The sequence below is a fragment of the Schistocerca americana genome, chromosome 1, assembly GCF_021461395.2.
Source record: "Schistocerca americana isolate TAMUIC-IGC-003095 chromosome 1, iqSchAmer2.1, whole genome shotgun sequence".
Classification (NCBI taxonomy): domain Eukaryota; kingdom Metazoa; phylum Arthropoda; class Insecta; order Orthoptera; family Acrididae; genus Schistocerca; species Schistocerca americana.
Genome location: NC_060119.1, coordinates 115,111,686 through 115,122,233, shown reverse-complemented (window position 1 = coordinate 115,122,233; position 10,548 = coordinate 115,111,686).

Here is a 10,548-nt window from a genome sequence, read left to right as displayed (position 1 = left end):
ACCAAGAGGCAACACATTAACACAACCTGTTGTGGACTGGCAAGACAGCCAATCCACAGTGACGGGTAGCCGAAAGGCACGCGTTTAAACTCACGCAGGATGGCGTGAGGTCTGGAACAGGTCAGGGATATGAGACTAGCAAAAATAGTACGTATCTGTTGGAATACTTAACTTTAATCCATAATTGGTGAACATCGGTCTGACGGGACATGCATCACAAGCTAAATAGCAAATGATAATGGCGCCTTGCCAGGTCGTAGCAAATGACGTAGCTGAAGGCTATGCTAACTATCGTCTCGGCAAATGAGAGCGTAATTTGTCAGTGAACCATCGCTAGCAACGTCGGCTGTACAACTGGGGCGAATGCTAGGAAGTCTCTCTAGACCTGTCGTGTGGCGGCGCTCGGTCTGCAATCACTGACAGTGGCGACACGCGGGTCCGACATATACCAACGGACCGCGGCCGATTTAAAGGCTACCACCTAGCAAGTGTGGTGTCTGGCGCTGACACCACACAACCCAATTTCAATTACAGCAGATTTTCAAAAATACCTCCATTGACACGTAAACGAAGGTTGACCCATCGGATCATGTTCTGTCTGACACAGGCAAAAACCCCAGGAGAGAGTATCCTGAATTGTTCCTGCTGCTGCAACTATCTGGGCAACCAGATCTTCTTCTGATGCAACAGGAGTTGCATAAACAAGGTTGTGCATCTCTCCTCCACACAAAAAAGTCCAGACGGGACATACCTGGGGATCGAGCAGCTCATGGTACAGGGCCCCCTCTACCAATCCACGTTTCTGGGAACTTTCGGTCCAGGAATCGACGCACACGACGACTGAAATGTGCCGGCGCCCCGTCATGTTGGAACCACATGCGTTGTCTTGTAGGAAGCGGGGCGTCTTCCAGCAATTCTGGCGATGCTCTGGCGAGAAAATTGTTATAGCGCCTGCCTTTTAATTACATAGGTAGCAGATACGGCACAATTAAACAGTCCTCAACAACACCGACCCGGAAAATTAACGAAGAACCGCACTTGATGAGCGCTAGTAACTGTGGCATGTGGGTTATCCTCACTCCAAACATGCGAATTGTGCAAGTTGAAGACTCCATCACGCCCGAACGTTGCTTTATCGGTAAACAACACAGAGGATGGAAATGTAGGATACGTTTCACACTGTTCCAGGTACCAACGCGAAAACTGTGCTCTGGGTGGATAATCAACTGGTTCCAGGTTGTGGACACGCTGTAAGTGAAATGGACGTAAAAATTGCTCTCGAAGTACTGTTCTTACATTCGTCTGATCCGTCCCCATGTTACGTACAATTGCACGAGTGCTGATTGAAGGATCCCGCTCCACATGCTGCAAGACAGCTTCCTCAAATTGCAGCGTTTTTACCGTGCGACGGCGTCCCTGTCCAGGTAATCTGCTAAATGACCTGGTCTCACGCAGATGTTGGTACACAGCAGCAAAGGTCGTATGATGCTGGATACGGCGATTAGGATTTTGTTGTTGTGCAGCTCGTCCGTTGTGGTGCGCTACGTAGTACGCACCAACCATATCAGCGTACTCACTCCAGGTGTATCGCTCCGCTAAACACAGACAATGCCCTACTACACTGGTGGACAGCAGTTGCCTACAACTGAAGAGCGTAATACGCACTCTAACAACTGAAGATCGCAATACGGCCTCTAACAACTGAAGAGCGTAATATGGCCTCCACCGGTTTAAATAATCCTCATAGGAAAAAATGACATTAGGGAAAAATATTTGTTTTGATGTCACCTACAACCTTCCAGAGTTTCTCGGTTTAATTACTTTTCACCCTGTATAGTATTTACAAAAGTTATCGATAAGCAGTTAATCGATATTTTTCGTCGAATATCGAAAGCGATATTTTTAATGTCTTTTCTTAATTCATAGAGCACTATAGTTCCCATCAGCACATTTCTGCCCATTCCAAATGCTACCAATTTTTGTAAGCTGACAGTAATTGTCTTACAATGGGCTTAATTTCATATTCACAACTACAAATGAGCACCAGATTTGAACACGCATTTATCTGTACTGCATATTCATGACAGCTTATTGCTTCTGCGTGCTATTTCTGCCATTGAAAATGGTAGGTACAAGGTGCAAAATGTACACCTTTGGTGACAGCACTGTATGAAAACGGTGGAAATTACTGCTCCCTACTCCCAGTTGTGAGGCAGAATGAGCACTTCTCCTACACACTGATTGCCTGGATCAAGAAGAGGTAGACGCACTGTTAAAGTAACTTGCGCTCGGCTCAAAAGTCGCACACATTACTGTACTGATATTTAATAGAAAATGGACGCCTTTGTCTGAAATGTTTAGTCCTCACTTCACACCTATATCGTCAGAAATCGATCAAAAATACTTAACACGCCAGGCCTCTTCTGTTCCGTCCAAAAGAGTAACTTACTTAGTTAACTGAGCTGTGGTAGGTAACACAAAAAAATGGTTCAAATGGCTCTGAGCACTATGCAGCTTAACACCCGAGGTCATCAGTCCCCTAGAACTTAGAACTACTTAAACCTAAGTAACCTAAGGACATCACGCACATCCATGCCCGAGGCAGGATTCGAACCTGCGTCCGTAGCGGTCGCGCGGTTCCGTACTGTAGTTCCTAGAACCGCTCGGCCACCGCAGCCGGCGTAGGTAATATAAACGGACCGACAGAGGAACACATTATACAAAGAATTTCGTTTATGTCTATCGGTCATGATTATTAGTTTTGTTAATTACTCTTTAGTAAATAAGTGATTTTATAATACATTACTTGTCTTTTATTGGTTAATGTTGAATGTAATAAATTATTTGCCAATTTTTAAATGTCTGTTAGTCATTTCTGGCACCTCGTCCAACGTTTATTGAATATAACAGTTTATTACAGAATAACCGTTTGACATAATAATTTACATCTGATGCCGTTACATAGGTTAGTAACACTAGATTATTCTTAAGACCACTTACGTTAGTAAACCTCAACGTGTCGCTTGGCAGCTCGAAGAAGTCGAGGCGGTATTCCAGTTCCCGCCAGGTGTTTCGTAACATGTGTTCTGTCACAGTACCTACAGTAGCTTGTATCCTGGCCTTCAGTTCGTCAATGTCAGCAACTGGTGTGACGAAGACTCTGTCCTTGATATAGCCCCCCCCCCCAAAAAAAAAGTTAAGGGGCATAATGTCGGGATCGGTGGATTGCAAGGAACGGTCCAACACCCTGGCCACCCGCCTCTCCAGACATTACGCCCCTTGAATTTTTTTTTCTAGGGCTATATCGAGGACAGAGACTTCGTCACAGCAGTTGCTGACGTCGGCGAACTGAAGGCTGGGATACAAGCTGCTGTGGGTACTGTGACAGAACACATGTTACGAAACACCTGGCGGGAACTGGAATACCGCCTCGACATTCTTTGACCTACCAAGGGAACGCACGTTGAGGTTTACCAACTTAAGTGGTCTTAAAAGAAACTAGTAACACTAACCTATGTAACGGCATCAAATATGACTTATTATGTCAAACGGTTATTCTGTTATACATTTTTATAGTCAGGGGAAGAATTTGTGCTCATCCTGTAGGTTCATTCACGCTACAAAAATTTTTACTTTTTGCAAACAAGAGTATTGTCCACTTCGAAGTGGTTCCCGCTGGCAATTACACGCCGAGATGACAAAGTCATGGGTTACCGATATGCACTTATACAGATGGCGGTAGTATCGCGTACACAAGGTAAAAAGTGCAGTGCCCCGGCAGACCTATCATTTGTGCTCAGGTGATTCATGTGAAAAAGGTTTTAGACGTCATTATGGCCCCACAACGGGATTTAACCGACTTCAACGCAGAATGGTAGCTGGAGCATTTCGGAAATCACTAGGGAATTCAGTTTTCCGGTATCTACAATGTCAAGAGTATGCCGAGACTACCAAATTTCAGGCATTACCGACGGCCTTCGCTCAACGACCGAGAGCAGCAGCTTTCGCGTAGAGGCTGGCTCTGAGCACTATGGGACTTAACATCTATGGTCATCAGTCCCCTAGAACTTAGAACTACTTAATCCTAACTAACCTAAGGACATCACACAACACCCAGTCATCACGAGGCAGAGAAAATCCTTGACCCCGCCGGGAATCGAACCCGGGAACCAGGGAGTAGGAAGCGAGAACGCTACCGCACGACCACGAGCTGCAGACTTCGCGTAGAGTTTTCAGTGCTAACAGAGAAGCAACACTGCGTGAAATAACCGCAGAAATCAGTGTGAGAGGTACGACGGACGTATCCGTTTGGAAAGCGCGGCGAAATGTAGCGGTAATGTGCTATGGCAGCAGACGACCGACGTCAGCGCCTTTGCTAACAACACGACATCGTCTGAAGCGTCTCTTCTGGGTTCACGACCTTATCGGTCGGACCCTAGAGACTGGAAAACCGCGGCCTGGCAGATGAGTCCCATTTACAGTTGGTAAGAGCTCATGGTAGGATTCGAGTGCTGCGCAGAACCCACGAAGCCATTGACCCAAAAGTTGTCAACAAGGCACTGTGCCAGCTGGTAACGGCTCCATAATTGTTTGGGCTATGTTTACATGGAATGGTTTGGGTCCTCTGATCCAAGAAAACCAACCATTGAGTGAAAATGGTTATGTTCAGCTACCTGGAGACCATTTGGAGCCATTCATAGACTTCATCTTCCCAAAAAAGATGGAATTTTTGTGAATGACACAATTGTTCGAGACTGGTTTGAAGAACACTCTGGACAATTCGAGCAAATGATTAGACCAAACAGATTGCACGACATGGGGCATAATCGAGAGATAAATTCGTGCACAAAATTCTGCACCGGGAACATTTTCATAATTATCGACAGCCATAGAGGCAGCATGACTCAAATATCTGAAGAGAACGTCCAACGACTTGTGGAATCCTTGCCAATCCGATTGCATTACGCAGTGCACTAGGATGTACACCATGATTTTTGTCACGTTAGCATACACCAGCGGAGATGTTTCCCCAGTCGTGGTAGCAGCACTTAAAGGCTTCAGCTGACAGGGCCTTTAACATGTCGGACACATTCTTCTTAATGCTTGGGGTGCCCAGAATGACGTCCTTTTGAGACAGTTTTCAACTTCGGGGAAGTCACAATGTTTTAGATCAGGTGAATAGGGGGGCTGTGGAACAACAGGAATACCTTTTCAGTTCAACAGATCCGCGATGGACATGATCGTGTCACATGGAGCATTGTCATGATAAGGTATTCACTTGTCTGCAAAGTCCCGTCTCAGTCGATTCACTCTGTTACAAAGTCTTACAGAGACATCCTTGTATAACACTTGGTTGATAGTTTGTCCTGGAGGGACAAATTCTTCGTGAACGATACCCTTACTATCAAAATAGCAAATCAGCTTTGTTACAACCTTTGATTTTCTCATTCGAGCTTTATTCGGTCGAGGAGATCTCTCGCAGTGCCACGCCTCACTTTGCGGTTTGTCTCAGAACGTTACTCATAAATCCAGGATTCCCACATGTGATGACACGAACGGGCTCTGAGCACTACGGGACGTAACATCTGAGGTCATCAGTCCCCTAGAACTTAGAACTACTTAAACCTAAGTAACCTAAGGACATCACAAACATCCATGCCCGAGGCAGGATTCGAACCTGTGACCGTAGCGGTCGCGCGGTTCCAAACTGTAGCGCCTAGAACCGCTCGGCCACTCGGGCTGGCGTGATCACACGACTGAACCACTCGTGGTCATTGGCACTCCTCTCAAGGTCAACGCACATCGACTGTCCTTCTGCACAGTTGTGAAGTTTTTCTGCACCATTTTGGCACAAACCTTTCGCATGTGCAAATCTTTCGTCAAAAGTTGATGTACTTAGTAAGTATATAGGGTTAATAGGTCTCTAATCATCCTTATTGTTAAATTTCAATCATATCTCACAACAGTACGGACACGTTCGACGTTTTCGTCGGTTTTTGTAGTTGAAGGTCTCCCTGGACGAGGTTCATCTTCATCTTTTTCCCATCCTTCCAAACTCATGTGTGCCAACGAGGAACTTGTACTCTTGGCAGGGAACGTGCCAAAAACGCCTGTTTTAACTTTACAATGTTTGCGGATTTCCCAACTTTAACATGTAACGTGACCGCATAATTTTGCTCTAAATTCCGCTGTAACATTTTCGTCCCAAGAAAAACACTGCGTCACCGATAGCGCTCTCAAAAATCACGTAATGGCTGTGTGGAGGTGAAACTCGGACTGAGCCTCTGGAAGGGATGAACACACAGGTCTACACATGTCGAACAACACAGCGTTGCCACATCGCTCGCAGTGTTGTGAGTCTCGTTACTTTTCTCACACGCCACGTAAAATAAAGGAAGTGTTCGAAATATCGCGCTTACTTCATTGCGAGGCGCTATTAATACAGTCTTGCACAACGCTGCAGGACAAAAGTAGAGTTCGCCCGATGTGTCACTGCCAAGTAACAGCTCAATGAAACTAGGGCCATTCTTATAAATAACTGTTACAATATGACGTAGAACGTAAAAGAAAGATATGCGTGCGGCGTTCGGTAACTAACGCAACGCATTCTTTTCTCAACCACTTTCTGTTTAAAAAATGCAGAATTTCTTGTGGGTTGGCTTCAAATGGCTCTGAGCACTATGGGACTTAACATCTATGGTCATCAGTCCCCTAGAATTTAGAACTACTTAAACCTAACTAACCTAAGGACAGCACACAACACCCAGCCATCGCGAGGATTTCTTGTGGGACATCGTGGAATATTCCGGCATCAGCCCTTATAGTTTCATAAAATTCCGGTGCGAGACGGTGCTATAAGTAGCCTTCGATATGGCCTCTGTAGCGGAGTTATTGTCTGAGCAGAGAACTGTCATTGAGTTTCTATTAGCGGAAAACCAGAGCAATGCAGAAATCCATAGGCGCTTGCAGAAAGTCTACGGGGACATCGCAGTGAATAAAAGCACAGTGAATAGTTTGGCTAGGTGCCTGTTATCATCGCAACAAGGTCGCGCAAACCAATCAGATCTCTCGCGTGCCGGCCGCCCGCACGCAGCTGACTTGTGCAACGTTGCAAGGTGCGGACACTCCCGTTCGATGTGGGCGTTGGTCCCGAACAAACACTTCATTCTCAACTGGTCATCCTTGTTGGCAGTGCTGACACACTCCTCCACCAATTGGGGTCCTCAAAATGTGTGCCCGCCAGGTTACTCGCCGCCTAACAGAGGAGCATAAAGAGCAACGAAGGCCAATCTGTGTGAAACTGCTCGCACGTTAAGAGACTGATGGTTACAATTGTTTTGTCCCACGTCGTCACAAGCGATAAAACATGGGCTTGTTGCTTCGAACTGGAAAGAAACCGGCAATCTATGGAGTGGCGCCACATCACCTCGCCCTCACCCCGTAAAGTCATGGGGATGGTCTTCTGGGATTCTGAAGGGTTTATTCTCTTTGATGGTCTCTCTAATGGTACAACTATAAACTATGAAGAATGAGATTTTCACTCTGCAGAGGAGTGTGCGCTGATATGAGGCTTCCTGGCAGATTAAAACTGTGTGCCGGACCGAGACTCGAACTCGGGACCTTTGCCTTTCGCGGGCAAGTGCTCTACCAACTGAGCTACCCAAGCACGACTCACGCCCCGTCCTCTACATCTACATCTACATCTACATTTATACTCCGCAAGCCACCCAAAGGTGTGTGGCGGAGGGCCACTGTCATTACCTCCCTTTCCTGTTCCAGTCGCGTATGGTTCGCGGGAAGAACGACTGTCTGAAAGCCTCCGCGCGCGCTCTAATCTCTCTAATTTTATATTCGTGATCTCCTCGGGAGGTGTAAGTAGGGGGAAGCAATATATTCGATACCTCATCCAGAAACGCACCCTCCCGAAACCTGGCGAGCAATCTACACCGCGATGCAGAGCGCTTCTCTTGCAGAGTCTGCCACTTGAGTTTGCTAAACATCTCCGTAACGCTATCACGGTTACCAAATAACCCTGTGACGAAACGCGCCTCTCTTCTTTGGATCTTCTCTATCTCCTCCGTCAACCCGATCTGGTACGGATCCCACACTGATGAGCAATACTCAAGTATAGGTCGAACGAGAGTTTTGTAAGCCACCTCCTTTGTTGATGGACTACATTTTCTAAGCACTCTCCCAATGAATCTCAACCTGGTACCCGCCTTACCAACAATTAATTTTATATGATCATTCCATTTCAAATCGTTCCGCGCACATACTCCCAGATATTTTACAGAAGTAACTGCTACCAGTGTTTGTTCCGCTATCATATAATCGTACAATAAAGGATCCTTCTTTCTATGTATTCGCAATACATTACATTTGTCTATGTTAAGGGACAGTTGCCACTCCCTGCACCAAGTGCCTATCCGCTGCAGATCTTCCTGTATTTCGCTACAATTTTCTAATGCTGCAACTTCTCTGTCCTCACAGCTTTACTTCTGCCAGTACCTCGCCTCCTACCTTCCAAACTTAACAGAAGCTCTCCTGCGAAACTTGCAGAACTAGCACTCCTGAAAGAAAGGTTACTGAGGAGATAATGCTTAGCCATAGCCTAGGGGACGTTTCCAGAATGAGATTTTCACTCTGCAGCGGAGTGTGCGCTGATGTGAAACTTCCTGGCAGATTAAAACTCTGTGCCGGAGAGAGACTCGAACTCGGGACCTTGAGTCGTGCTTGGGTAGCTCAGTTGGTAGAGCACTTGCCCGCGAAAGGCTAAGGTCCCGAGTTCGAGTCCCGGTCCGGCACACAGTTTTAATCTGCCAGGAAGTTTTATAAACTATGAAGTGTATGAGCTGTGCACGGCTCGTGTTCCGGCGATTTATTGTTTGTCATCTTTAATTACGGTACTGCCGCCTTGTTTTCTTGTTCCATTTATTGGCGTCACTAACTTCCTGCCTTACTTTCCCGTGAGGGGTAGCAGCAGCGAGTATCGATAAATGCACTGGCGTCCCATCTCTGGAGCGACTGATAGTATTTCCGGGTTGTCGTGTGTCGGCCAGTCAGTTGGAAATGGACCAGCAGTGCAGTCGGGACGCAGCAGCAGTGAAGTCGGTGACGGAGCGTCGGTGAGGCGCCAACAGCCAGTGCTCGCCGACCACATGAACTGTCCGACTGAGAGAGATTGGAGCGGGACGACTGTTGGCTGGTCGTTCGGTTGGTCGTCTCGTTGGCCGACGTATATTAGGTCCTTTCACCATTTCCGGGCCTGCAGTTGGTTTGTTGGCGTGGAGCAGCGAGGAAATCTCCGTGGCGCGTGGTTTGGCCAGGACTGTTGGCGGCCTCTTTTCGGTGTCTGACTGTGTGGTGCTGTTCCCGTTGCTACGAGGTTCGTGGCTCACCGATCCTGCACATGAAAATTGAGTTTTGACTTAATCTACCAGCAAGTCACGACTGTTCACATTGTGTCGTTTGGAGTTCGTTGTCGTCTGTTGGGATGTTCCCCCGAGCAGCAACATGTGTTTTCAAGTTGGCAAATATTAGCCACCCTCCGAAGGAGTTTAACTGTACCTGGTTATTTGAAATGAAGTGTACCAGCCGAATCTTCTGTCTTGTGGCCGTTAACGTTCCAGTTACATGCCCTGGCCGTTGATGTAAATGCTGGCAGTGTATTTTCCTCGTCGTGCTGCCGCTGTCCAGCATGGCGTGTAGTTTGACAGCTCAATGTATAATTGGTTGTGGGTGCCAATACCTTCTACGTTGTTCCGTTGAAATTCCTGTTGTGTGGTGGTCAGGTGAAGCAGAGGTTATCTTGTCATTGGGTCCGTTGACTGCCTGTCGGTCGGGCTGTCGTCGGATCGATAATGTATGGGCCTACTGCCTGTCTCACCTAAGTGAGCGTTAGAGTCTGAATCCCAGGCCGACCCTCGGATCTTCTGAGTGCCCTTGGGTGTACTGCCTTTTCTTGTTTGTTCTTGTTGTGTGTACTTGTATGGCTTCTAGCAGATTCTTGGATTAAGGTCGTTTTGCCCTTAAGTCGTCAGATAATTTGGGCCTTCAGCCTAATTTAAGAAATGTTTATGTAAATCCTTTGGCATATTTTTAAAATTAATGTTATTGAGTCTTAAGTGTTGAGCCTTCATCCGATATTGAATTTAAGTTGTTTTGATCTTAAGGTGTAAGATTCTATGGGTCTTCAGCCTAGTTAAGGATGTGTTTTAAGATAACGCTTTGCCTTTTAAATTTCTGATTGTGGTTGAGCTTCAAGCCGTTTTTAAATTAAAGTGGTCTCGCCCTTAAGGCATGAGATTGTACAGCGCATTCAGCCGCTAATTAAGTTACAAGACTAAAGCTGTGTTTTTTAAATTATTTTCTTAGTTGTTGTATTTTTTGATCACATAAAAGGTTGTATGTTCGAGTGTAACTGATAGCCGCCTGCCGGCCAAAGTGGCCGAGCGGTTCTAGGCGCTACAGTCTGGAACCGCGCGACCGCTACGGTCGCAGGTTCGAATCCTGCCTCGGGCATGGATGTGTGTGATGTCCTTAGGTTAG